Here is a 25,972-nt window from a genome sequence, read left to right on the forward strand (position 1 = left end):
AGTACCTCATACAACCCTACTACAAAATATCCAAACTGTCCCTTTATTCGTTTATTATATCCACTTGATCTCATATTTGTATGACTCGACCCATGAGTAAACCTCAAGGCCACGGATTACAAATCAAACAGCACATCACTACTAAAAAGGGCAGAAATACCCGGGGCAAGGGACTAATGGATTAATAAGGGACTAATGGATCGATGGAGCATGCAAGGAGTGACCAAATTGCGTAAAATGTCTTCAAATTGTAAGTGACTACTGGGCTACAGGCTGCGGTGAAGATGTGTAAGAACCACAGTGCAGCCAAGGTAGCTGCATTCAGTGGACATTACCAGGTTTTCAGTTGTTTGTCTCACATGGATCTGACCGAATACATCCTCATACACAATCTGTTTTAATCAATACACCAGCGGCCCCTTTCACAGAATTTGTAAATGTAAATGCAAGCTGCAAATTGAAACATGAGATCATTTCCTCTCTCTCAGTTCATCATGTTTCACTAATCAAAACAGACACAATACTTGTGTTCCAGGCATCAGCATAAAGATCCCTATAGGGCTCTTGTTTGGGAATTAGTACCACTGGAGTACAACTCACCTTGGTTCTGCAGTATTACATAATCCTGTCGCCCTGTCTTGTACAGTACCAGGACCCTGTGAGAAAATCGAGTTTGAACACCTTCATAATTTTAGTTAATATTGTGCGCACATGGTGCATATTCTTAAATAAAGATGTGTTTCATTAAATTACAAAAAAAACAAGGGGCCCGGTTGTATTCAGCATAGAAGTACTGGTTGGTTTTTGGGTCTCTAGGCAAAATGAAATGAAGCTGCCATCTGTGTGCAATACAATATGGGAACGTGGAGACATTTGGTTGACCAATCACAGCAGAGTGGGCCAACTGACCAATCAGAGCAGACTGGGCTTTTCAGGAAGAGAGCTCAGACAGACAGTTTCAGGTGGAGACACTGCAGCAATAGGCAGTATGAGAAACATAATATGTTTTTTGAACATCAGAGCATGTAAACCTGTTGTAGGAGGCCCCAAGAGTATAAATATGACGCTAAAAAGGAGCATTATAGGGGCTCTTTAATATGTTTTCACAATTGTGTTGAGAAACGGATTTTGTGCATTCCTTTATCCAATGCTTTATACTAGTAACGTGAGGACAATATTTTTTATTTGAAAAGGCCACTTTTTCTCATCAAGAAACACTCCTCCACTGTTAATTTTTGTAGTCTGGACTGACATTAATATTCAGCTTTTTCTTCATATGTTCACTGGTATGAACAGCAGAGAAGTAAATTACAACAAACACAGATGACATGTTTCCTGCATGTTACTCTGTGTCAGTTTCTCCTCCCTAGTTTGAACCAAAGTGATCAAACCTCTTAAAATACAAGGAGCATCTGTAGATTTAGTTTCTCAAGTGTTTGGCATCATGTTGTTAAAACCCTTTAAAGCCAATTACTATAAAGCAATTCTTGAGGACAAACAGCTGTGATTCAGCATGGACCCTCAAATCAAATTTAAAACGGCATGATATGAAAATATGCCAGACTTTACTTTATTGCTACAGTGAGAACAATAAAGAAAGCAAGGAGCCACATAACCAAAGTAATAACTATCACATCACACAGTTCAATTCACATTTGCAATTTGGTGGAGCCATTTCACCAAAGCACCTTACAGTGTTAAGAATGAGCATATATTTATAGCACCGCTAGCATCATTGAAAAACAGAAATGTGAACATGGCAGTATTATGGAAGTAAGCTTGTGCTCAGAACATTTGGAAAGGTCAAAAAATAAACTAACGTTCTACAAGTGTTAATGTGAATATTGCAGTCGATCATGTTCATGTAAATGTGGGAAGGCAAAATCAAGATTGCGAATGCTATTGGATTAATTGTGAAGCCCTAAAGCAAACTCCACTTTGTCTAAGTAAAATGTTTGCAATTTTCACCATATTCTGAATGCAGTTTTTCTCAAGAAAAATATTGCTTTGTAGTGTGTACATTTGTCTTTGTGCCCGATTCTACTACAAATATCAGGTACTGGTTACTTAAGATTACAACAGTAGTCATTTATTAAATTATTTAACTACAGTATACAAAATATGGGACAACACAACCTGATGACTTAATCATGTCTTAAGAAGGAAAAGATTAGAAAAAAAGATAATTTAACCAAAAGTGGTTTAAAAGGAAAACTTGGCTAACTGCTAGCTATCGGTGAGTCAAATGTATTTCTATATTACTCTCAAGTATTGACAGCTGTAACAGTAGTGATTGACATGTATTGGCAGTGTGCTGATCAGTTAATATTGTGCCCGGTGTTGTTTCGATCGTGAGTAGACTGAAGATGTTGAGAGATCTTTAACAATGTCTTTTAATAGTCCTAATGGTGGTATGGTAAGATAGTCGTTACTCAGATTTTCATTGTGATTTTAGATGGCATCAGGGCTAGACTGGGGTAAAAAAATCAGCCCTGGACTTTGAGACACAGACCAGCCGTCCTTGCACTCCCCTTCAAGACATATACATACCAGCCCCTAATATTGCCACTTAGCCGAGTGGGAAGTAAGATAGTATGATATTGTACTCACTGAGTCAGAAAGGCTTCCTGGCTCTTGATGGCAAGATGGCCAAGGTTGAGGGTGGAGCTTGGGTGTCATCAAGATGTCTTGTATAGTAAATAAGTGATACGTCTGTCCTCTCTGGTAGACAAAGGTGGTTAAATAATTATTTGACATGCTTAAGTATCTTGTTTTTAGCTTGCTACAGGCACTATGTCGTGTTGTTCTCCTCGCCGGTGGGGGCGGAACTTACATGCGCTCTGTCTCTATGGTAGGATGGATTTTTTTTTAACGCGGGAAAACCCGCTACAAATAGGCGATAGACTCATTTCCCATTGCCAGTAGACGTGTATGCCTTTATGTTTTTTTTCTAGTTTGTCATGTTATAGGTCACGAACACGCCCGAAAACAGGGTTAGTTAACAGTACAAAGCAGCATGGAAGCCTGTAAAATGTAGTGGTTACTTCATTTTTTCTGTTACTTATTCAGTCTCTCATTCAAACTCGGTACCGACTGATTTGGAATGATGTTCCAGCGCTGCTTGCACGAAAACGGACTGAATTTTTGGCTGAGATGAAAAGGCATCATAGCATCACGCCGGAAAGGGGCGTCACGTGGGTGTCATGTTGCTATAATTGCGTATAATTAATCGGAAATGGCACCGATAAATACCTGTGACTACTGCAGAGTAATTTGTTCCAGGAATGAATGCTGATTGTAACCTTTCCCACTAAAGACAAAAGCCAGATGTTAGTGGGAGTTGTTTTTTTTGTCCAGTGGAAAAGTTTTTTATTTAGTGGGGTGGAGGGAGTCACACTCAATCTCATTTTGTTTCATGTTACGTACTACCAGTTTGCCAGTGTGTTGTACAATTAATTATGATTTAATACTATAAACTGTTAATTAACAGCTGGTAATCATTTTTATATGACATCCCAACAAAATTATTATCATTCTCTATTGTTTCTCGATTGCTTATGGTTTCAACACTTCCTTCATTGTTTCATGTTAAAAGCCTACCAGGCAAAGGACGGGATTTTGCTTTAGTTTAACAGCATAGTACAGCAGATAAGCTCTCATATTATAAAAAGTATGCATTTTATGAGAAAACCATTACATTTCTAACATAGTTAGTGCATACCATAAGATTTATTTTTAGATGTGGAAGGACCTCTGAGGACATGTTAGAGGTTGAATCCAAGATGGCCGCCTGTCCCCCAGGTCTAATGTCAGAAGCGTTTAATTTTGGAACTAAACATTGTAGAAACACATTTAGGATGTCATTTTCAACTAATTTGACATTGTCCATTCATTTGGTGATACTTTTGAGATCAACACAATTCAACGAAATGCATTTATATCAAGGTCAAGCTCAAATTATGCTAAAAACTTTATTACATTATTTACATTATTTTGCTAATGTTTATTTTAGCTTGCACATTGGATTGAATCTATGCAATATAGTGAAACTTCACTTCCAGTTTAACACTGTAGAGCAATCAGAAAATTGAAAAGTGCAAGTTAATGGAAATGATTAGAAAATGAAAAGTCTTTAACATGGTGATTATGACATGACTGTAGCTGTACTGATGGAATTAGTGTTACATCATCAAACAGCGTCAATAAATTAAAGTAGGAGCAGAACAGAAAACAGGGAGGCTTCTCACTAAAATATAGTCAACATACATAAAGGCCTGAGCTAACATCTGGGGCACGGTTTCCTGTCGACTTCTACTTCTGTGTCGATCCCTCAGAGAAGCCTGACACCTCAGGATCAAGTGAAAGCGGGAGGTCGGATGTATAGCCTCATCAAGTTGAGGAGTGCTGGCCAAATATTTTCCTGCAACACTGTCACTCATTATAGCTCCACACCTGTCCTGTGGCTCAGAGAATCTCATTAGCAGGAGCAGAGAGGATGGGGTCGGGCAAAGACATAGTCTCATCTTTGTTTTAATCATTGGATAGAGTGTGTGATTGCTTTTCTCCCAGGTAGACGTGTCTAACATCCTGAATGGGTGCGGACAGTCATCACTAGCTTGTGTTACCACGAGCAAATGGGCTACTTGCCTTTGTCTCTGCTTTATTCCTGTTCCCAAGGTTGACGTCCCTGTGGTTTGATCTTCCGTCTCCACAGACATGTAGATTCCTTTAAACACAACTATGGTTTTGCTGTTGCCGTCTGCAATGAATAACAATTGGTGGATTGCAGATGCCCAGGTAATGTGTTTGTCAGATAAAGCTGAGGGGAGTTGGCTCCTGTACCAACCACAGCTGTTTTCTGGCTGTACTCTGCCTCCCAGAGACAAAGAGGTGGGGGCTGTTTACAAAGCAAGGATATCCTCCCTGGAAAGCTCCAATTGTCCATGCTGGCGCTCTACCTCAATCATTTACTGCCTGTGGCTTCAGTTATAATCCTCATCTGCTTTTAACCTCATGTCCATCTTCTCATCCTTCTCATTTTGAAAATGAAAAGGACGGGTCCACACTGGGGTAAATTACTGATGTAAGTGTAATGTAGACAATGCATTTGTGCCAGGGGAGAGTAAGACCTGCTGATAGTTTGTACAATGTTTAATCAAAGAGCTTTATCACTCTTTAAATAAATACCTCTTGATGTGTTGCTCTTGTTATCCCTGTTTGCAATGCAAAGCACCTCAGCAGCACATACTAGCCGGTTGAAGTGTGCAATATAAAGATATATATACTGTGAGATGATGTGAATTTGTAATCTGTCACAGACACACTACATGTTTATTACACTAAGGTAGCTATTCTTTTCAAATCTCTGGCCTTTGTGAGAAATGTTGCAAAATGAATCAGCATCAGGAGGTCTTCAGGATTGTTTTGCAGTGATGTAAAGAAGTTTTTCATTTACTGGATTAGGCAAAAAAAAAAGATATTCCCATCTAGTTACCTTTTTATGTGTTTATCAACTAAAATTCTAGAATTCTTTTGCTATATCACAGTTTATATCAATACTGGGATAAAAAAAAAAAAAAAAGTATCCCTATCGTCCTCAAGCCAGTGTTTGAAATTATAATTTGACATCCAAGTCACGGTAAAGTGAGGATGTACAGTATTTGAACATCAACTGGCATTTCAAGTGCCTATTGCATCCGATTCATCTCAGGAGAGTTAAAGGGTAACTGCCGTTTTTTTCAACCTGGACCCTATTTTCCTATGTTTCCTATTTTCCTAATGCAAAGTTAGCGTTGTCTGAGATGTCTTTGTTATGACAACTTGATATTAAGGAAGACAACAATCTCTGTGTTATGCCAACATGTCTTTAAACAAGACAATACAACCTGTCGTTATCTTTGAAATGACAACTTGACATTAACCTAGATAACATAACCTGTCATAAATATGTCAGGACAGGCCCAATTATCAAACTTTAATAAGCTATTTATCTACAGTTTAGTGTAATGTGTATGTAAACATTACATTAAACTTTCATTAAGAGGTTGTTTTTTACATTGGCTGTCATGAGAGCATTATAATTGTGTCATGAATATTTTTCCTTGAAGTCATGTAAAGTGAAACAATTTGGACCTGTCATGAACTTTGTTTAACGTGAAGTTGTCATGACAAAGACATCTCGGACAATGCTAAAATGTAACACTGACTGCAAAACTAATGTATCTTTATATAGTTGGGAGAGACACAGACACAAAAAAAGAATATGCATAAATAAATAACTACTTTTTTTCAGGTTGGTGCATAATATTAACACATTAAGTGAAGTGCTGAAGTGTCCCACCTGCTCTGTGACACATTTTGCAGCAGAGAAGTCTTAATTGCTTCTCGAGGGGGGAGTGGAAGTTGTCCTGCATAGCGGTGCACGTTCTCACATGCGTGAGAATGCAAATGGCTTTAAGCTTTGTATATTGTGATTTGTTTTATTTGTCTCCTTTTCGTGTCACTTATATCCTTAAAACTCCTTCATAAATACATTTGACTTGACATGTTTTTTGTTCCAAGAAGGTTGACTAGTTGTCAAAGTATTGCTGGAATAAATTACAGCTTTATCTACATTCCCACTTGGCGGGGTGGAGGTTTTCCTCTCATCCACATGAGAAACAAAGTGTAATGCTGTAGTAGCAAAGACAATGCATTGTTGCTGTGTGACACAGTAGCTTTGTAATAGAGGATCTTATGTAACAGATTAGAAGGCAGGAGAATATACAGTTCATTCTCACTCAAGCACACACCTAATCTGTATTCTATGGGAGCCCATTAATGCCAGGAAAGGAAAAAAAAGATGAAAGGTAGCAATGATGATTAAAAAAAAAAGAAAAAAGTATAACTTATAAATACTTAGATACACGGTAAAATGTTTAAGATACCAAATTAAAATTATGAAATGGAAGGTCAAAATGATCATAAATCCTTTAACGCTCTCACAATTTTGACTTAAAAAGCCAAATTTATTTCAATTTCAATTATTTACATCACTGTGAAAATATCACATATTAAGTCATAGTGATTTGTTTTCAGTAGAAATTGCATAAGAGAGTAAAAATTAGTGTGAGTGGAAAAAAATGCATTTGGTTGTACCGGTGATTGACTTTGTTAATCCGCTAATCCGATGGTAACAAATCTGTTATCTCTCCTCTCGTTCAGTGCACAAAACATTCAGCTTCTCATTTTCAGCGGTCACGGTAGATCATATCAACTGTCGTTAATTCCAAGAGTAAGTGGATGGCAACACAAAAGCTAAATAAAAGATTAAAAAACGATCAACCTGTACAACCGCAAGTGTTTTTGTTGTCCCAACAACTCCAACAGAGTGACATACGCCTTCTCTCTAGCTGATCATTTCACTTCAATTTAAAGGGTTGCATGCTTAAAATTTAAGTAATTAATTAGTAAGTAATTTAAGCTTATCAGTTTTGTTTTGAATCAGGACTTTTAGTTTTTGGATCAAGCAGCTCGTGAAAAAAAGGTGTGTCAAATTAAAGGGCCACAGCTGTAATTTTAATATGTCAGATACTATTTAATCAACATTTAGATAAATATATTGTATCAGACTTGGTATCGGAGATTGCCAATATTAGGATTCAGATCAAGGCCAAACGAAACTTGATCCCTGAATACTAAGTCAGAATTGTGGCTTTAGATACGTTGATTTTGACTTATTATGGCATAGTTTATCTCAGAATGTTGAATTCCTCTTTTCATTTTTCATTTGAACTTTTTCATATATTTGTATTTCCGAGATTCATTGTTTTATCGTTTGGTCTAGAAGAATATTGAAAAAGAGTGGCAGTGATGATGTTCATGATCTCCCAGCAACTCTCTTTTACTCTGCTTTGTGGCGTACACATTTTTGCGTGAGGATTATGTGTCTCTTAATCACTGGAGCATGGCCTCATTGTATGTCTCTCATTCATTTATCTATAAAACATTCTCGATCTGTGCTTAAAGACCATAAGCTGCTTTGCATGCAGCAGAGCGTGCCCAGGTCTCATGCCAAGGCCCTATATTCTGTTTTCTATCTTTTTAACCTGTCATCGCACTGTTGTTCATGCATGAGCATAAAGAAATAAAAAAGGTTCCTCCTCATGTTGCTGAAAGTCAGCTGAGGCATGAGGTGAAACACAACGATTAGGGAGACGCTCTTTTAATTGCACAAGTTTAGGTTTAAGCCCCAGTGTCGGCACACTGATGCCCTGATGAAGACACTGAATTCCTACCAGCTCCAACTCTGCAGCTGACCCTGACCTCTGTGTGGAAGAGGGAATACAAAAACAGAATAAGGATCTGGTATCTTGTTAGTGCTATTATTATACCGGAGCTGCTCAGCTCATGGAACATGCACACACTGCTCGGTTCACTTGCTTAGAGTGTCTTTCCACTCCACTGGTATTTAGAGCAGTCTGGACTTTTAATGTTTTCCATTTTTATCTGCGGAAATGAGCCCCATTCCAACACATACAGTACGCTTTGTTGCTCTATTTCTGTGAATTGGAATAGAAACAGAGCCTCATGACGCCTCTTAAAATAACTTATCTGTCTTGTGGTTCCTCAGTCTGCTTTACAGCCATGTTACTGAGTAAATATTTGAAACTAATGTGTTAATTAGAGGGAAATAGTGTAGGAATGCAGTGAGTAATCATGTAGACCATGGACAGACCTTTTAATGACAGTATGCTGACATTGGTGCAGACAATTTTCTTCAGTGAAGGACAACAGAGATCTAGTGTTCAGTAAGTTAAACATAGCAGTCTACATGCTGACATGTACAACAGTGTGGCTTTAAGGACTTACTTTGTGTGCTCAGGGGTTATATATATAAATTAAGCCCCCTGACTCAAGAGCCACACTCCCCCCTACTGGTTTAGGATTACATCCCAGGTGCCCTTACATCTTGGTCTACTTTTGTGTTTTCAATCAAACACAAAAGTTTTAATTTATTTATAAGCACATTGTTTCTTTCAAAGCAGCTGCTTTACTGTTCGGTTAGAACGAAAAAGTCTGTCCATACTGTTGACACAGCAGGACACACATGGCTGCAAACCTCTGCATTCACCTTTTAATTCTCCTGCTGCGACCCTTTAATTCAATTTCAATTTTATTTATAGTATCAAATCATAACAAGAGTTATCTCAAGACACTTTACAGATGGAGTAGGTCTAGACCACACTCTATAATTTACAAAGACCCAAAAATTCCACTAAGTATTTAATATACTACTAATACTACTGGCACTACTACTACATAACAAACAGTCCTAATATTACTAGTACTGGTACAATACTACTACTTATACAAAATTACAAAATGTGCAGTAAATACATTTACTACTTCTTTATATACACCGTACCAATACCAATCATGCTACTACTCCTAACAATACTACTAAATACTACTTTCATAACTGATACTGTTACTACTGCTAAAACTAGCCCGCTACCACCACTACCGTACAGTAATAGTTGCAGTCAACAGTAGTAGTAGTATGAAACTTTTTTTATTCGATTTATTTATTTGTCACATACAATCATACGGTACAATATAATGAAACTGAGGCAGCCACCCCAGTAGTGTCCTTCATAGTAGTAGAACTAGTGAACTAATAATACAATATTCCGCAACAATACCAATACTACTACAGTCACTTAATACTCATTTTACTATGACTACTGTACTAGCTACTACCACCCCCACTTTTTCTACTATTATTATTACTACCACTAGTTCTGCTACTGCTGCCTCAATTTCACTATATTGTACTATACGATTGTATGTGACAAATACATCAAATAAATAAAGTTTCATACTACTACTACTACTACTACTACAGTTGCAACTATTACTAACAGCGGTTTAAGTGGGATAAGGCAGGTGTTTATGTATGTAGCTATTCCAATGTGCAATTGTGGGACTTTATTACATGGTGCTTTTGGGTTTGTAGTCAGAGATGTCCCTAACCTTATGTGCTGAATATCAGTTATTTATGGAGCATTTAAGTGTTTTTACAGCACCTCAAGTATTTAAAAATGTAGCTATTCCAAGGTGAACAAATGTGCGACTTTAATTAAAGCAATTCCCCTAATTGAGCCAGTAAAATGCTTGATTTTTAGTCTGTATAGTCCAAGTTGTCCTCAATTGAAATTAATTGTCAGGATTTGTTTTCTAGTAATCCATAATGAAATAATAAAGTCTGTACAGATATGCACTGATGACTACAGGAGCACTGTGCTTCTAATTGATACAGGCAGACACAGTGACATCTGCCCAGTCTTACCATAGTCTCCCTGGAGCAGCTGGAGGTTAAGTGCACTGTTGGAGGTCTTTATGGTTGTTGGATGGGAAGGGAGAGCATCACTTGCTCCCTGTTCTCACACGCACACACACACACACACACACACACACACACACACACACACACACACACACACACACAATGGCAAACATCCAGTTATTTGCTCTGACCTTTAGGCTGCTGACAATGTGTGTCTGTGTGGAGTGAAGGGAAAAAAGATCCCTTCAGTGTCAAAGAGGTTTCTCCCCAACCAGCACATGCATGCACATGCACTAGAGGAAGTCATTTCCTGTTGTTTTCACTTTGCATTTTCTCGCTGAATGTTTTATTCATTTCTTGGCATGTTGATTAAGTTAATGAAAGGAGAGACAGGAATTGAACTCATCATGTTTTATGGATCAAAGACACAATGAGGTCTGTGCCTCTTCGCCCGTGTGTTTTTCTCCCAATTAGCCGAGTGACTGACACTGCCTGACCGAGCCCATTCGGCTGATCAAGATCGATACGAGGCATGAGAGGAGACACCCGTGGGAGTTTTGTTGTTTGGTGTGTCAGAGCTGTCTCTCTGCACTGATATCACACAGCCATTTAACATATTTATTATCATCTGCATCATCTTCTCGCATGTTGTCTATTTTTTCCCCCCATGGTTCAATCAAAACATTCTTTTACTTATGCTGTTTCCCACAAAGACCTTGGATTACATCAAAGTTGCTGTGTTGTTAGTGAAAGCTTCAAACAAACTAATGAGCGGATGTTGTCGGCTAATTAACATCAGCTGATTTGTTTTTTGTCTGTACGCAAAAAAGTCGCTCCACATTTTCTTTTCTTCCAGCCTTAAAATAGCCAAGAGTTTATTATTGGATTCAAATATGGTTCATTTGACTTATTTGGTGAGCTGCAGCGCTCGTGAGCCACCTCCTCATACAGAAGGTCAAATGCTGATAAAATGGGCTATCAGTGAACCGTGTTGAGAGTGTCAAGCCCTGCACATCTCCTTTAAACTAAACTGGCAAACTGTCTGTCTGTTTGTGACACTGCTCATTGTGATACATGCTACCTTGCATCCACCATTGTTTTTACATTAATCATAATGCAAAAATGCAGATACAATATGTCTGCAGAGATCTTATCTTGATAAGCTCTTATCGAGAGAGATTATCTTGTACATGCTGAGAGGTCTTGCTGTCCTTGTATCATTACACTTGGATGCCCTGCTAAGCTACTGTGGCATCCATCATGTCATTGAGAGGTGTTCAGTATGTGAATGAACAAATCTTTGATGGCAGGATCAGACAACATGATATTTTTGTTGTTTGAGGTCAATGTGTCAGATTAGGCAGTCGTAGATTCATAAATTGCTGACTTGGCCAAAAGACACAGCCCAACATCGCCAAGAATTACATCCATACTAGATTATTTCTAGAACTCACATTTTACGTACAGTGCCAACTTTCAGTGTCAATGGAGGAAATAGTGTGCCTTCTACGTAGCAAGTACTCTAAACCATACAGCGATGTAGGTCATTTTTTTCCAGCCCTCTAATGCGACCCACAGAGCTTCATAGATTAGCTCCCCTAGCGGTGGCAGGAAATACGACCAACAGAAGTGTTTTCCGTAGCGGTTGCGGTTTTAAACACATCGTTAAAGGGTAACTACCGTTTTTTTTCAACCTGGACCCTATGTTCCTATGTTTTTGTGTCTAAGTGACTGATGGGAACAACAATCTTTGAAATTGTTCCGTTATTAAGCAAGATCTCTGCAGTCGGCAGCGGTGAAACAAGCTATAATGTAAGTTAATAGGGCAATTGTCCAGCTTGTATTTACCTTCACAAAAGTGCTTGTTTTGCCATTGACAGGCTCAGAAAATATTCTAAGTGTCTGACAACATTATGGAAAGGATTTCTAAGGAGGTCAACCTTTCTGTTAAAGAGTAAGATCCTTTTTTAAAACAAAAACATCTGTGAAATTGTGTTTGCTATACTCACCAGACTCCATGTAAATAAACAGTAATTTTAGCATCGTAAAATACACTTCATTCGAAGTCTGCAGAAACAAAATAAAACTATGAAAATCCGTTTTGGGTCATCTTTGCACTTTTTCAACCATCACAACTCTTGTTTTGTTGAAATAAACACAGTTTACCGATTTACATGCGAAAATACGTTGGCTCTATAAAGTATTGCTTTTTAAATGGAGTCTGGTGGGTTTAGCGCTAGCGACTTCAAAGCTGTTTCTGGTTAAACAGAAAGGTCTCAAAGAGGTTTAAAGGTCTATCCCTGAAGGGATCCTTTCCATAATGTTGTCAGACATTCAGAATATTAATCGGAGCCTGTCAGTGGCAAAACGAGCATGTTTGTGAAGGTAAATACAAGCTGGACAATTGCCCTATTAACTTACATTGTAGCTTGATTCGCCGCTTCCGACTGCAGGAATCTCGCTTAAAACTGGACCAATGTCAAAGATTGTTGTTCCCATCAGTCACTTAGACACAAAACATAGGAAAATAGGGTCCAGGTTGAAAAAACCCTTTAATGTTATTGCTTTTCAATAGAGATGCACCGTTTACAATTTTCTAGACCGATTCCAATTTCCGATTTTTCATTGAGTTTGACCTGCCGATACCAATTTTGCCAATTTAAACCAATTCTGATTTAATTTTTTCTAACCACTTTACAGCACACACAAATATTTATTTTCTATCTTTTCTTTAATAGAACATTTTACATTTTGCATAGAACATAAAATAGTTTTTGAACAGATAATCGACCGCTATAAAATAGAACTATATAAATTACTCGTGGTGTGGGAAATTCACACACATCTAAAGAGCAATGTTATGGTAGAACCATTTCCTTCTTTTCACATCCAATATCCAACAAAAAAAAATGTGATACATTAGCAAACTAAAGTTTTGTGATTGTTAGAGTGCATGTTGGAGAATAGCGCAGACACGCGCTTCACACCGCGAGCGGGAAAAGGTAGAGAAAGGAAAAAGAGACTCGCTGTCCAGAGTATAACTAGCCAGTGGAGATGGCGTGTGTGCGTCCTTGAGAACTTTAAGTCGTATAACTTATGTTGTCAGTTCATTGTTAGCTGGTGATTTCGTTGTTTGTGTTCTTCACCTGCTATCTAGGTTGCACGTGGCTGTTGATTCGATATAATGCCGATTGTTGAACGCCCTTGCTCACATTTGTATTTTATGTGCATTATTTACATGCTACAGTAGTTACATAAAAAGATAACGTAATTAATAGTGGGTTTATTGTTATTATTTGCTAGCCTATATATAATTCCTATGCATTGTGTATGGTAGCCTTTACAATGTTATTTATTTACAGCATTTGACCGGCATAAAATCGGCCGGTCATGGCCGATCACGTGAAAATCGGCCAATTCTCTACTTTTCAAATAATGTCATGTACTGTATGTCTGAACATGAGAACAAAAAACTAACAAAAAGTTTGTTTAGTTAGCTTTCAATGAAATTGATGAGGTCATTCTGGGACAGAAGAGTTTATAATAACTTTCTAAGGTTGAAAAAAATGGTAGTTAATTTAATGTTGTGAAAGTTTGGTTAGGTTTAGGCAACAAAACCTACAGAGTTAAGCTAAGAAAAAGATTGTGGTTTGGGTTTGAATCAGTAGGACATTTGTTACATCACTTGCGGTTACAAACGTGACGTAGAACGTGATGTAGTTTGTTTGTTCCGTTTGTACCCTAAAGTTGAAAAAAATTGTAGTTTACTTTTGTTTTCAATACAGGTGAAAGCCCTATATTTGTTGACCCATCCACCACCCTAACCTACCTCTCTATGTATAATTTGGGGCTTCTATACTTGCTCAATGGTGTTTTAGGCCTCCAACGTCGCCTTCCAGGCAGTTAACTCTAACCTTAACCCTAAACATAACCATTGCCGCACTGCCTGGAAGGTGACGTTGGGGGCTTAAAACACCAAACACCTCTATACTTTCTGCTTTGCTCCCATTATAATTACTACCGCCACTAAAGGTTACTGCCGCCATAACAATAAAATGTTATTATGGGTCGTAATTGCTGATTGTACAAACGACTTATGAAGTCGTTTTTTTTTTTTTTTTTGAGATCTTTTTTTTATAGATTTTTTTTTGCGGGGGGGACTTTTATGGCCTTTATTGACAGGACTGCTTGAAGACAGGAAAGAGGAGAGAGAGGGAGGGCGACATGCAGCAAAGGGGCCGTGGGTCGGATTCGAACCTGCAGCTGCTGCCAAGGACTTAGCCTACATGGGGCGCACACTCTACTGGGTTTGCTAGAGGTTGCCCCATGAAGTTGTTTTTTGGAAGGCAGAAGGTAGGGTGCCGTGGTCGGGGTGGAGGATAAGTATGTAAACATTACCACAACTTTTCCATAACCATATTGTAGTTGTCAAACGTAGATATTGTATAAAGCAAATGTTGCCATTTGGACATAAAATAAAGTCATTGAATGTTATCCGGGGTTTCGCTAAATCATCCAATATCTATGTTTTTGCTGTCTTTTTTTTATATATATATAAACTGTATATCACAGCTGAAGGCTGGAACATGCTTCTCTGGGCTGCATGTCAGAAAACATGCACAGGTGTCATCCAGAGACATGTTTAATTACTTTTTCTTTTTTCATGTTATTTTTTAAATACTTTCTTTCTACAGTATCTGTACATGGCAACCACAGTATCGTTAAGGTTAGGGAAATATTGTGGTTATGGTTAATAAAATCTGTGATGGGCAACAAACTCTGCACCCTTGTAGTTAACTAAATAATATTGTTTGAATCATTGTGATTTATAATTTCCTCCTCTACTGTCATCAACAAAGTTAACCTACTTGGTATGTAGTAATATCAGAGTCTTAGAGAACAGAGAAGCGCTTTTTTTCTCATTGTAATAGATATTTGAATTTAAACTAGCACTCTGTCTCACGGTTATGTTTGCATGTAATTACAGAGTACATCACACTACACCGCTGGGCGCCTTCCTATTTTAAAGTGGTAACCGTTACCAATATAGCTGCCAGGATGTGAGTGCACCGTCAGCTGGAAGCAGCCAGCTGAGACGCTGCAGCTCTCAACTGGGTCATGGAGGGAAAAGGCTGGAGGTGAAATGCCATGTTTTAATAAAGAAATAACTATAAAAGCAAAGCATGCAGTTATTCGTGGAACCAATATATTTTTACTGCGCTGTACAGAAGTGCCTGTGCCAGCAAGTGTTCTTATTTAACACAGCAGATCATTACATAACATGCCACAGCATGATCTTCCAGGCAGACCTGTGTCATATTTTGGTAACATTTTGAAGTTGGTGCAAAACAGATAAAGGGGGCATTTATGAACAAAATTGCCTGTGGAGCATGATTCACTGATGGCAAATCATACGTGTATGATGGTAAAAGCACCAGTAGGAGAGTGACATTTAGAGCTGATGCTGCTGCCTGTGATCATCCCTTTATCAAGTTCCCAAATGACAAATGCAAAATATGGACATGCAAAATGCAAAATATGAACATAGGAAATGAACTGCATGAACTTACTAGTACAGTTGTTTTGGAATAGAAATAGAGACCAATGCAATATATTGTCAATAAGACAAACACTGATTTAACCTTAGCAGGTAATGGGTACTGTTACAGAATGTTTGATAGTACTTTAGCTTGCTAAATATATGATTTTTTTTTTAAGATTATTTTTTGGGCATTTTAGGTTTTGAAAGACATGAAAGGGGAAAGAAAGGGGGAATGACATTCAGCAAAGGGCCGCAAGTCAGAGTCGAACACGCGGCCGCTGCGTCGAGGAGTAAACCTCTATATATGGGCGCACGCTCTACCAGGTGTGTTACCAAGGCACCCAGCTACCCAGGCACCCGACTGTAGGTATTTTTATCGGTAAGAGGAAATGTTGGCTGTTGGCTGTATATTTTATCACATTTTAGTAACTGTTGATGCAAAATCAACATTTTCTCAATGTTTACCTGTTGTCTCCACAATTACAGAGTCATACAGTACCATACTTCCCACTCTGCTACTCTGAGTTTCTCTTTTTAACATAAAAACTGTTCTTGCTCACTATTTCATTTCACTTTGTTTTACTTTGCCATTTTTTTGCTTGGTGTTGAGATGATGTTAGTAAATCCCTTTACTTTAACTTCTCTGCTATTTTATGTCATATATTCTCATTTTTACTTGCATGATTTGTCTCTTTATACATATTTGTATGAGCATTGCTGGAGGGAGGCTGAGAACTAAGAATTTAATTTAATTTTAGCCAACAACTACTTCCCTGTTATTGTTGTGCATATGATGTTAAATAACTTGAACTTGTGTGCATGGTTGGTTGGGTGTGAGAGGAAAAAAGAAAACAAAATGAGAAGGAGTAATTTATAATATTAATTGGGAAGGAAAACAACTGGGAGTGAAATATATGAAGGAAGAAAGCTATGAGAGAGACAAAGCGAGAAAGGTATGTGGAAACAGAAACTAGAGCAGAGAATCAGACATCAGTATTTGTCCCACGACAGAGGCTGCTGCTAAAGTCAGTTGAACTGCTCTGCACAAAAGACTTAATTCTGATTGTCAGCATTAAATAGGTTTGAAACGAAAGCTGACTAAATGTCTCGGTGACCGATTACAGTAATTGTATTGAGTCAGTTTGAATGTGTGGTAAGGATGAACACGGCTTCTGTGGTCAGAACAGTAATTAGAGAGTTCACTGCTCTCTGGAACAGCGAAAATAATGTGATCAGAAATCATAATCCAGCAACGGCTGCAGTGGCCATTAAACTAGTGTCAACTAAGCAGCTTGAGGGACCTAATGGCCAGGGCTTACTTCACTATGTCTGATAGCTTACTGGTTGCTAATGATTGAAAGAGGAATTCTTGTTGCTGTGTTTCTGCTGTTCCGAATTTGGTGGTGCTGCTGTTGTAAGTGGAGAGTTTGCATCACAGCTTGCTCTGTCCTCTGATGGATAGCACCGCCTCCTCTGAAGACCCTCTGTCCGCTAACAGAGCCAGTGTGAGTCTTGCACAGCAAGCATTCCTCATGCTCTAAAAAAGTATCCCACCTTTCTGTTTCTGTTCAGTATTTGTACCGTTATTCCACTCAATGCTGGGCAATGCGGGGGTCTTTTTGGTGAGGCTTACTGCTGAGGGGAAGAAACTGTTTTTATGGCGTGAGCTTTTGGTCCTGATGGTCCGCAGCCTCCTGCCAGAGGGGAGGGGATTGAATTGTTTGTGTCCGGGGTGAGAGGGATATAAGGTTGAGATGAAAGCATACCAGCAATGTTCTTTATTTATTTATTATTTCAACTTGACAGTGAGATGACGTAGTATAAAGAGTGACAAAGTTGTAGTAGGGAGGACAATAAAAAGAAGTAACAAAGGCTGCATTGGGAGGAAGTCTGGGTGGATAAATAGACACCACTGTTCGTGTCCTGTGTGAAACCAAAAGTCAATGTTGACTTATTATGTTACATGGATAACCTACATAAGTTAAGTTACATATGTAACGTACTTAACTGTTCTCGGGTACGTAAATTACGTAACAAACGTTCTTATTTTAACCCAAACCAGGATCTTTTCCTAAACCTAACCTAGTAGTTTTGTTGCCTAAACCTAACCATACCCTTTTCGTTGAAAAATGATGCCAAAGGGGCATAAAAACTTGACAGAAAGGGGTCCTGACCATGCAGCTGTATGTGATGAGTTGGGAATGAGAATGTGTTGGTTATTTCTGTTCAGCTACAAAGGTCATTCTTGACCTTGGAAACAGCAGTCAACAAAACAGCCCTACATCAAAGTCCATGATCTTCACAAGTGAATAGGGTACCCACATCCAACTCTGGACTGTCTGAAATCTTATTATGTCGATAAAAACTGGGAACTGAGTTCAGAGTCACAATCAGACAGGTTGTAAACAAACCACCACGTCAATTATATTTTGAAGAGAAAATTTAATTGAAAAGTAATATTATTACCAAATGATTGTCTGACTGTTTGCATTACTAGGTGCATTGCATTTTTTTGTCTATGAACTTGCACAATACATTGTTATCATGACTGATCAGAGATGGGAACTCAAGTCTGAGACTCGGACTCGAGTCGCACTTAAGTCGCACAAACAGTGACTTCAGACTTTACTTGCGACTCGACCCAAAAGACTTCAGACTTGACTCGGACTTGAGCTTCGAGACTCGTCAACAACCTGTTTTCATGCAATTATTGCTTTTTAAATCTAAATGTATTCATGTATTTCTATTTTCTTTTATTGGCGCACATACGTTGGGGAAACGTATGATGAGCTGCATGTTCCCTACCCTTTGCCATAATGTGCAACGTAATGCATGCGCTATGCCTATGTGCGCGCACTCACATTGCACTACAAAATGCATTGACGATGGCGACACCAAGTCCTCCCGGAGTTGTGCCTTTTGTCATTAGTTTTTCTTTCAATAACTTCGTAAACAGTGGCAGTAAGCAAACAGCTACATGCAAGGTGTGTGGCACCAAGATAAATGATGCCGGATCAACAACGTCAAACTTCATCAGGCATAAACGCACCCAGATAGGTCAGTCACTTGCTAATGTGAAAGAGACGTTCAATTTAGCATATATCGTCACAGGTAACAAGCTAACCATCGCAAAGTGTTGTGCTAATGCTGGGAACAGGCAAATTGTACCTTTATAGTTGTATCCATATGATGTGACAGACTTAGGTTAATATTTCACCAGGTTCGAGGGCTAGAGGGATGTGTTAAGAGTAGAAGATTAAATTATACGATGATGTCCTAAATTGGAGACCCAATGTCAGTTCAGGATGTAACAAAATTAAGCTAGCTCCATTAAAAGCATACGTGATATTTTTCCCGTCACAAGTTCACATCCACTCTTGGCTGCAGTGCCCACATTTTATTTTAGAAAAAAACATGATAAAAACGTTTAGTATTACTTTAGCTATTTCCCCCACAGAACACTACACGTATGTCAGTTTTATGCAGATTTTATTAGTGGCAAGCAAAAATAATTTTCCATACCAAAATGTTGAAAAATGCAGTTACGAAATTGAAACAGAGTTCTTAATTTGTGTTTCTTCAGATTGCATTGCAGTAGACCCAATAAAGTTATCCTATATGATTTTGATACTGTACTGAATGGGTGGTAGCTACAGGACATGCTTTGAATTCATAAGATTCAGACAGATCAGATAACCAGAGACTTGAGACTTGACTTAGACTCGTGGCAAAAGACTTGAGACTTGACTTGAACTTTCCCCTCAAAGACTTGAGACTTGACTTGGACTCGAGCTCAAAGACTTGAGACTTGACTTGGACTCCCAAAAAATGACTTGTGAACATCTCTGTGACTGATAGAACCAATTAGCCTTATGTTAGCTCAGGGCTATGAAATGCAGGTGTGGAAAGCTTTAAAGCCGTAACCAAGACCATGTAATTATCCTCTTTAAAAAATGTCCAGGAAAAAAACTGTTGTTGCTTAGAAACAATTACCCAAGACAAAGGTACAATATTAAAGTTAACACTACTGCTGGCATTATTTAATTTGTTTTGTCAAGTTGACTAAGAATTTCACTACCAATGCAACATCACTGTTGACATTATTATCTCCGCCAAGGAGGTCATGTTTTTGGTTCGGTTTGTCTGGTTGTCCGTCTGTCTGTCAGAAGGATTGCGGAAATGTACTGGCTTGATTTTCATGAAACTTGGTGGAAGGGTGTACCATGGGCCAAGTAAAAACCCATTAAGGGTTGCAGTGGATCCAAATCACAGGGCAGATACAATAATGAATTTTCACTATGTATGATTGGGCATTTGTGCTGCATTCGTGGCGTCGGAATAATTGGAGAAATTTGTTTCCACCTAGTAAACTACATGAAAGCTCCCTTCAGTCAGAACGTTAACATTGCGAGACAGGGAAAACCTTGGCCGAGGTCTGCGTTTCTAGTTGTTTTCTTCATAAGTATAGGAATGATATAAATCAAATGTGATGTATTTAGACATATTGGGCCCTATTTTAACGATCTGAAATGCAAGTATCAAACGCCAAAGTAGCTTTGTGGGCAGATCTCGGGCGCTGTTGCTATTATACCGGCAGGATAAATTACTCTTGCGCCCGACGCAAATCTAAAATGGGTTGGTCTGAAGTAGCTGCATTACTCATAGGTGTGGTTTGGGCGTAACGTGCTATAAACCAATCAGAGCGTTATCTCACATTCCCTTTAAAAGCAGGCGTGCTTGTTACATGGCGGATTGCTATTATAATGGCGGATTTGCTAGGCGCACGCTCTTAATGCATCCATGGGCGCACGCCAGGAGCGGTTTACAGCCGAGGAGACCGATGTTTGCTATTGATTTTTCTTTTTGTCAAAATGTAAATGAAAGAAATGTCACAAAAACATACTTTCCGATGTTTTGGGCTCACTCTCACTGAATCACGAGGTTATGAATGCATGGTGATATTTTTGCAATGTAGTCTAACATTAGACCGAGATTACCTCACTATAGACGATGCAGTTCTTCTGTCTCTCCTCTCCCGTACTGCTGCTGGGGCATTTGGGTTAAGTGGCATCGGCAGAAGCAGTTCAACATTACATCTCCTTAACTCCTCTAATATTTACTCATTTATGTCATCAACACATCCATGATTCATGGAAATGTTGTGTAAGATCAATGTCATATTTTTCCTTGTATTTATGTATGGTTTGCAAAAATGGGAACTGCTGGGTCCGTGAGATGAGAGAAGCAAAGTGTATGCGCCGTGTGCACACTCTACATTACGGCCAAGCATGCGCCCTTAAAATAGCAGCTGAATAATGTGCCACTGACTTTAGACTATGTTTTTCCTGGTCTGTGGTGGAACTGTTTTCTGAAACTGCAAAATAGCATTAGGGAACATTTGCGCCAGAACACGCCTCCTCTCTTTGCTGAACCGCCCCCGGGAGTGCAAGTTCATTCCCTAATTTACCGACGTGAGTCTGTTGAGGGAAAAGTCCGCTGTGCGGCGGGTGCAAAATAGGAATGATACATTGGTACGAAGTCAATTGCGCTGGGTGCAAGATAGGGCCCTCTGTATCTTCTTGTGACAGATGCTTGATAGGAAGCAAAATCAGTTGTTGATGAAATCAGAAACGGAACAATACAGATGAAGTAATGGTGCTCCTGTGGTATTACAGTAAATGGCAGCAGAGGTGCACTGGAGAATTGCCTGAAAACTTATTATTATCAAATATAGAACACACAGGAATGAAAAGCAGCTACATGAGTGTAAGAATCTGCCAAGTATAATTCGTCCCGATCAATAGAACTGCCTTTTAGTAGAAAAACCTTTCACCAAGTGTGTAATAAGCTCTCAACATTGTTTACACACTGTTTACCACCACCTGTATCATTATAGATTTATTTCAAACCATTGTTTGGATTAAGGGGCTTCATTCAGCATATAAGTTATTGACGTGAACAGAAAATTTGCAGAACTGGCACACACTCACAATCCGGATTTTATTTTAAATGCAGATCACATTATATATGTACACATTTCAAAAACCTCACAAACAATCAAGTACACACACCAGCTTGCAGAGAGCATGTGAAAGGATAGGTCTGGATTTTTTCAAGTCGGGTCTAAGTTCTATGCTTAGTAGGTGTGCTTTCAAAGAGATGTGGGTCGCTGCAATCATTCGTTCTCCAATCATTTCCCCTCCCCTGGCCGTGAAGTCGTACCTCTTAGTGCCACTCCAAAGCAAGAGATGGGGACTAAAATACACAGCTCAGTATTCTGTGTAGAGTTGCATTCCAAAATTCAGCTGAAGCTAATATTAGGCTCAAGCAGTCAGAGTCAGACAACTCAAGCTGCCATCTTTGTCCTAGTCACATGTAGGTTTCCTGTCCCTGTTTCCTCCCTGCAATGCTAACTAATAGGACGTATCGCTCCAGCAAGCAATGCAAAGAGAGAATTATGAGCTAAAAAGACTTGGTTCAGCTAATTCAGATTGATGAAGCCTCATACTAGGTTTTTGCTGGAACTGGGCTGACAAAAACAGTACTAGTTTTTGCACAGAACAAGGACTGTGGCCTTTGTCCCCCAAATCCTTACAGTGTAATTGTTCTATGAAAGTATCACTTCACGACCAGTATAGTTGGTGTAACAATTATGGTGGCCAACTCTCTTAATATACAAATATGTATTGAGGATGTATTAGGATGGACTATCCTTTAACCAGACAAGAGTCAAAAGTTAAATTTTGGCCTTTGGTCAACTTACTTACAGAATGAACATTATTTTGCTACAGCCGCTGTGATGTTTGTCATTTAAACCAGTGAAAGCGATGTTCAGTGCCGGCTGAAAATGAGAAGGTTGCTAACATAACCTGCAGGCTAATGCTAATGTTTTGTACATTGTTCTATGCTAATAAGTGAAGGAGAGCTAAATGGTACATATTTCCAAGGCTGCACACTCTGCACAAATGTGTTTTTTAGCTTGTCATTTCATTCTGTGGCTGAAGGCTCCGCAGTGGAAAAGTCTATTCCAAAAGCAGAAGTTTGTGGAGTGCTCTGAAACGTGATGCAACTACGGTTTCAGTATAGTCTGGAGTCTGCCAGATGAGTGCATAGACAGTGAATGATTGCTTAAGTGTACTCTTTCTGTCTTCCCACAGGAGTTTGTGACGATGAAGATGTGTTCGGAGCCCCAGGCACTGCAGAGGTGTGAAGATGGAGTCCTGACCTCAGGTGGTTCTTCCACCTTGTAATCCTTACCATATTCACTGTGAGTATTTCATCCAGTCGCTGATGTGCTTTTCGCACAGCCATCTGTGTGACTGTAAAGACCACATGAAGTCATAAAGGAATTCACAAAATGTCAGAGCTGAAGATTTAGAGATTACCTGTTAGGATTTTAAAATGAGCGCTGGCAGATAGGGATTAAGCTTCTGGATCTAAAAGGTTGTGTTACTGAAAAGTCTGATTTTAAAAAAGTGTCTTTCAGGTATTTTTGCATCCATGAAACCAGCTCAAAATATTGATGCACAAGTCTTTATGTAGGGGAGGTTTGCATAATATCTCAGCCATATCACCAGTCAGACCAATATTGGACAATTCTGCAAAACCCTGAATAACATTTTTTAAGGCTTGTTGTATATTGGAGGAGGACTTATTTTATTTCTTTGTTCCAACTTCCAAGTGGCCTATAGCCTATATAAGTCATTAAAGTAAAGTAATATGACTCATTCTTGACAAAAGGCAAAAGAGCTGTGTGTGTGTGCGCACATTTGAATAATGTCGGGGTGTAAAATCAATCAAAATGTACTTGTCGGGCTCAGGCCGAATTCTGTCGGGCTCAGGCCTTGTTGGGCCTAACTTTAAAGGCCAGCTATAGTGGCAATTATAGTCACAATAAAGATAATGGAACTATGACTAGAAATAGTAGTTGTGGCAGGTCACTGCAGGGTGTAGCAGGGCATACAGGACGTAGCAGTTCACACCAAAACTTTGTGCTAAACGTAAACTGTGGGCTGCAGAATTGTCCAGGTTTCCAGGGATACAGGGATGGTTATCTTCCTTTTTTTGCAGCAACGCCTTCTCCTATATTCATACAATCACATATATTCATCATCATTCATTTATTTAGTGCCTCCTTGAAGTTTTCATGGCAAAATAATAACTTTTAGCATTTTGCTAGTGGTGTAGTGTCCTACTCCCTGTTTGCACACTGTGTTTCATCACAATCTTTGCAATGAGATTCAGCTGAAAGCCTGCTATCAGGCCAAGGACTGTGAGGCTACAATATGATTTGGCCAAGAAAAAGCTGAATATTTATATAACTTTATAGGCTATTTTAGCAGTAATTAACTTGAATTTGGAGCAGTCTGTTTGTGTTGCATTTTTCCTCATCACTCAGTTGTAATACAACAATGTACTGATTTTGCAAGGTAACCAGTCCTTAAGTCGTTATTTCAGCAATCAGCAGTATGAAATCTGTGTGAGGATGCTGTTACTGACTGGTTTATCTGTATTATTGACAAAACAAATGACTCTCGCACACTCTACACTTACAGTCAGATCTTTTGTTCTGTATTGTCAACCCACGGTCTCCTACACACCTGTTGATCTACAGGTGTGCAAAAGTTCTGCTTTTCTATCTATATTCTTAAAATGTAATGAATAACCACAAACAGAGACCTAATAAATTTAGTTTCTGTTTCTGTTTAGTTAAATTTTTAGGGTTACTAATTTACGTGTGCTCTTTCTTTCCCTCTCTGTCCATTTAATCCCATACAGCTTTAATCCTGACAGTATTTGTATATAAGGTCAACCTTCAGGATAGAAATTACCAACTAAAACGTTATAAACTAAACTGCTTGCAGTGTTGTTATAATGAAGCACCCAGCTCATCCAGTGAGGTTGGTGGTCTGGGGCATGACAGAGCAGGGGGCTGGTATAAAAAATCATATGCAACAAAGGCTGTGGACCCTAAGAATACTGCTGATTTTAATTTAGCTTCTATTTTTTTCTATTTACGCTGGCTTTCCAGGAATAGAGTGTGTAATATGGCTGCTTGGGAGCAGATCACCAGGGATTGGTTTTTATTTAAGATCAATATTTTAACAGTGGGCAGACCACAGCAAGCACACTTTTCTCCTTGGAAATCAACTTTTTAAGGTTATTTTCTAAGGAAATTTGCACACCGACCCCAAAATGTCAGCTCTGAATTGCCTAGTCAGGCTGACATGTTGGGGACAAGCAGCACACAACAAAACAGGAATGTCCGCTTACAATGGCAGTGTGTACAGAGGAAAAGCACCCATCTTAGAAGTCATTAGAAATGCTTGGTATTGCATCGAAATAAACCATATCTATGTTCTATTAAATGAAAAGTGATCATAGTGTGAGATAATTTTTCTTGAAATTAGCTTTTCTTGCTTCCAAATAGTTTTTCTTTTTGTTTTTTTGCTTGAAAATTACAGTAGGTAATTTAAATTTGAGAGCCACACTGGAACTTTGTTTTTTAAACTGCATTGTTGGAGTCAGCTTTTTACTGTACTGTATGGAACATCAAATTAAAGATGTCTTTCTTTCCAGCACAGAGGTCTCTCTTTTAGATGACAAAGAAACTGCATCCTTTAAGGACAGTATCAACTTAAGTTTGTGACATTTCTACCGCCATGTTGTTTTGTTGCTGTTATGTTGTCCTGACGTACAAGTCCTCAAACCTAACGGCTGGGCCACACAGCCTGCATGAGCAGTGTGTGACGGCTACCTCGCTAAAACTGCTGCAGCTCCATACGCGTGTGGTGTCCACAAAGACAGCGTTGAAGCTGTGTGGCTTTCTAAATTCAGTTTGCATTTCATAATGGCCATAAATAATATAAAGTTTATTCTTATTTCATTATAAATGTCATTTGTATTAGACACAAAAGGTACAGAAATGCTACAGGGATTTTAATTTGAGTGCTGGTATAATGTTGATATCAAAATATCATTTCACTGTCTCTTTTTGCTGCGATCACACAGGAAAAATAGGTGATGCGTCGAATCTCTAGATGTTCTGAAAGCTGATGTGCAGCCAAGCCGAGCTGCTCAGGCGGGCTGTGTAGCTGCTCCAA

General features: G+C 38.8%; 1 protein-coding gene across 2 annotated transcripts in view; it reads left to right on the forward strand.

Moving 5' to 3' along the window:
- The window catches only part of lrfn2b (leucine rich repeat and fibronectin type III domain containing 2b), a 205,748-nt gene that overhangs the window by 79,719 nt on the left and 100,057 nt on the right, over nt 1-25,972 (forward strand). For both annotated transcript variants that reach the window (XM_031304575.2, XM_031304576.2), the window contains exon 3: nt 23,027-23,136. The gene's annotated coding sequence lies outside the window, so the exon portion shown is untranslated. The remainder of the gene's footprint in view (nt 1-23,026; nt 23,137-25,972) is intronic.

The sequence above is a fragment of the Sander lucioperca genome, chromosome 19 (assembly GCF_008315115.2).
Source record: "Sander lucioperca isolate FBNREF2018 chromosome 19, SLUC_FBN_1.2, whole genome shotgun sequence".
NCBI classification, from domain to species: Eukaryota; Metazoa; Chordata; class Actinopteri; order Perciformes; family Percidae; genus Sander; species Sander lucioperca.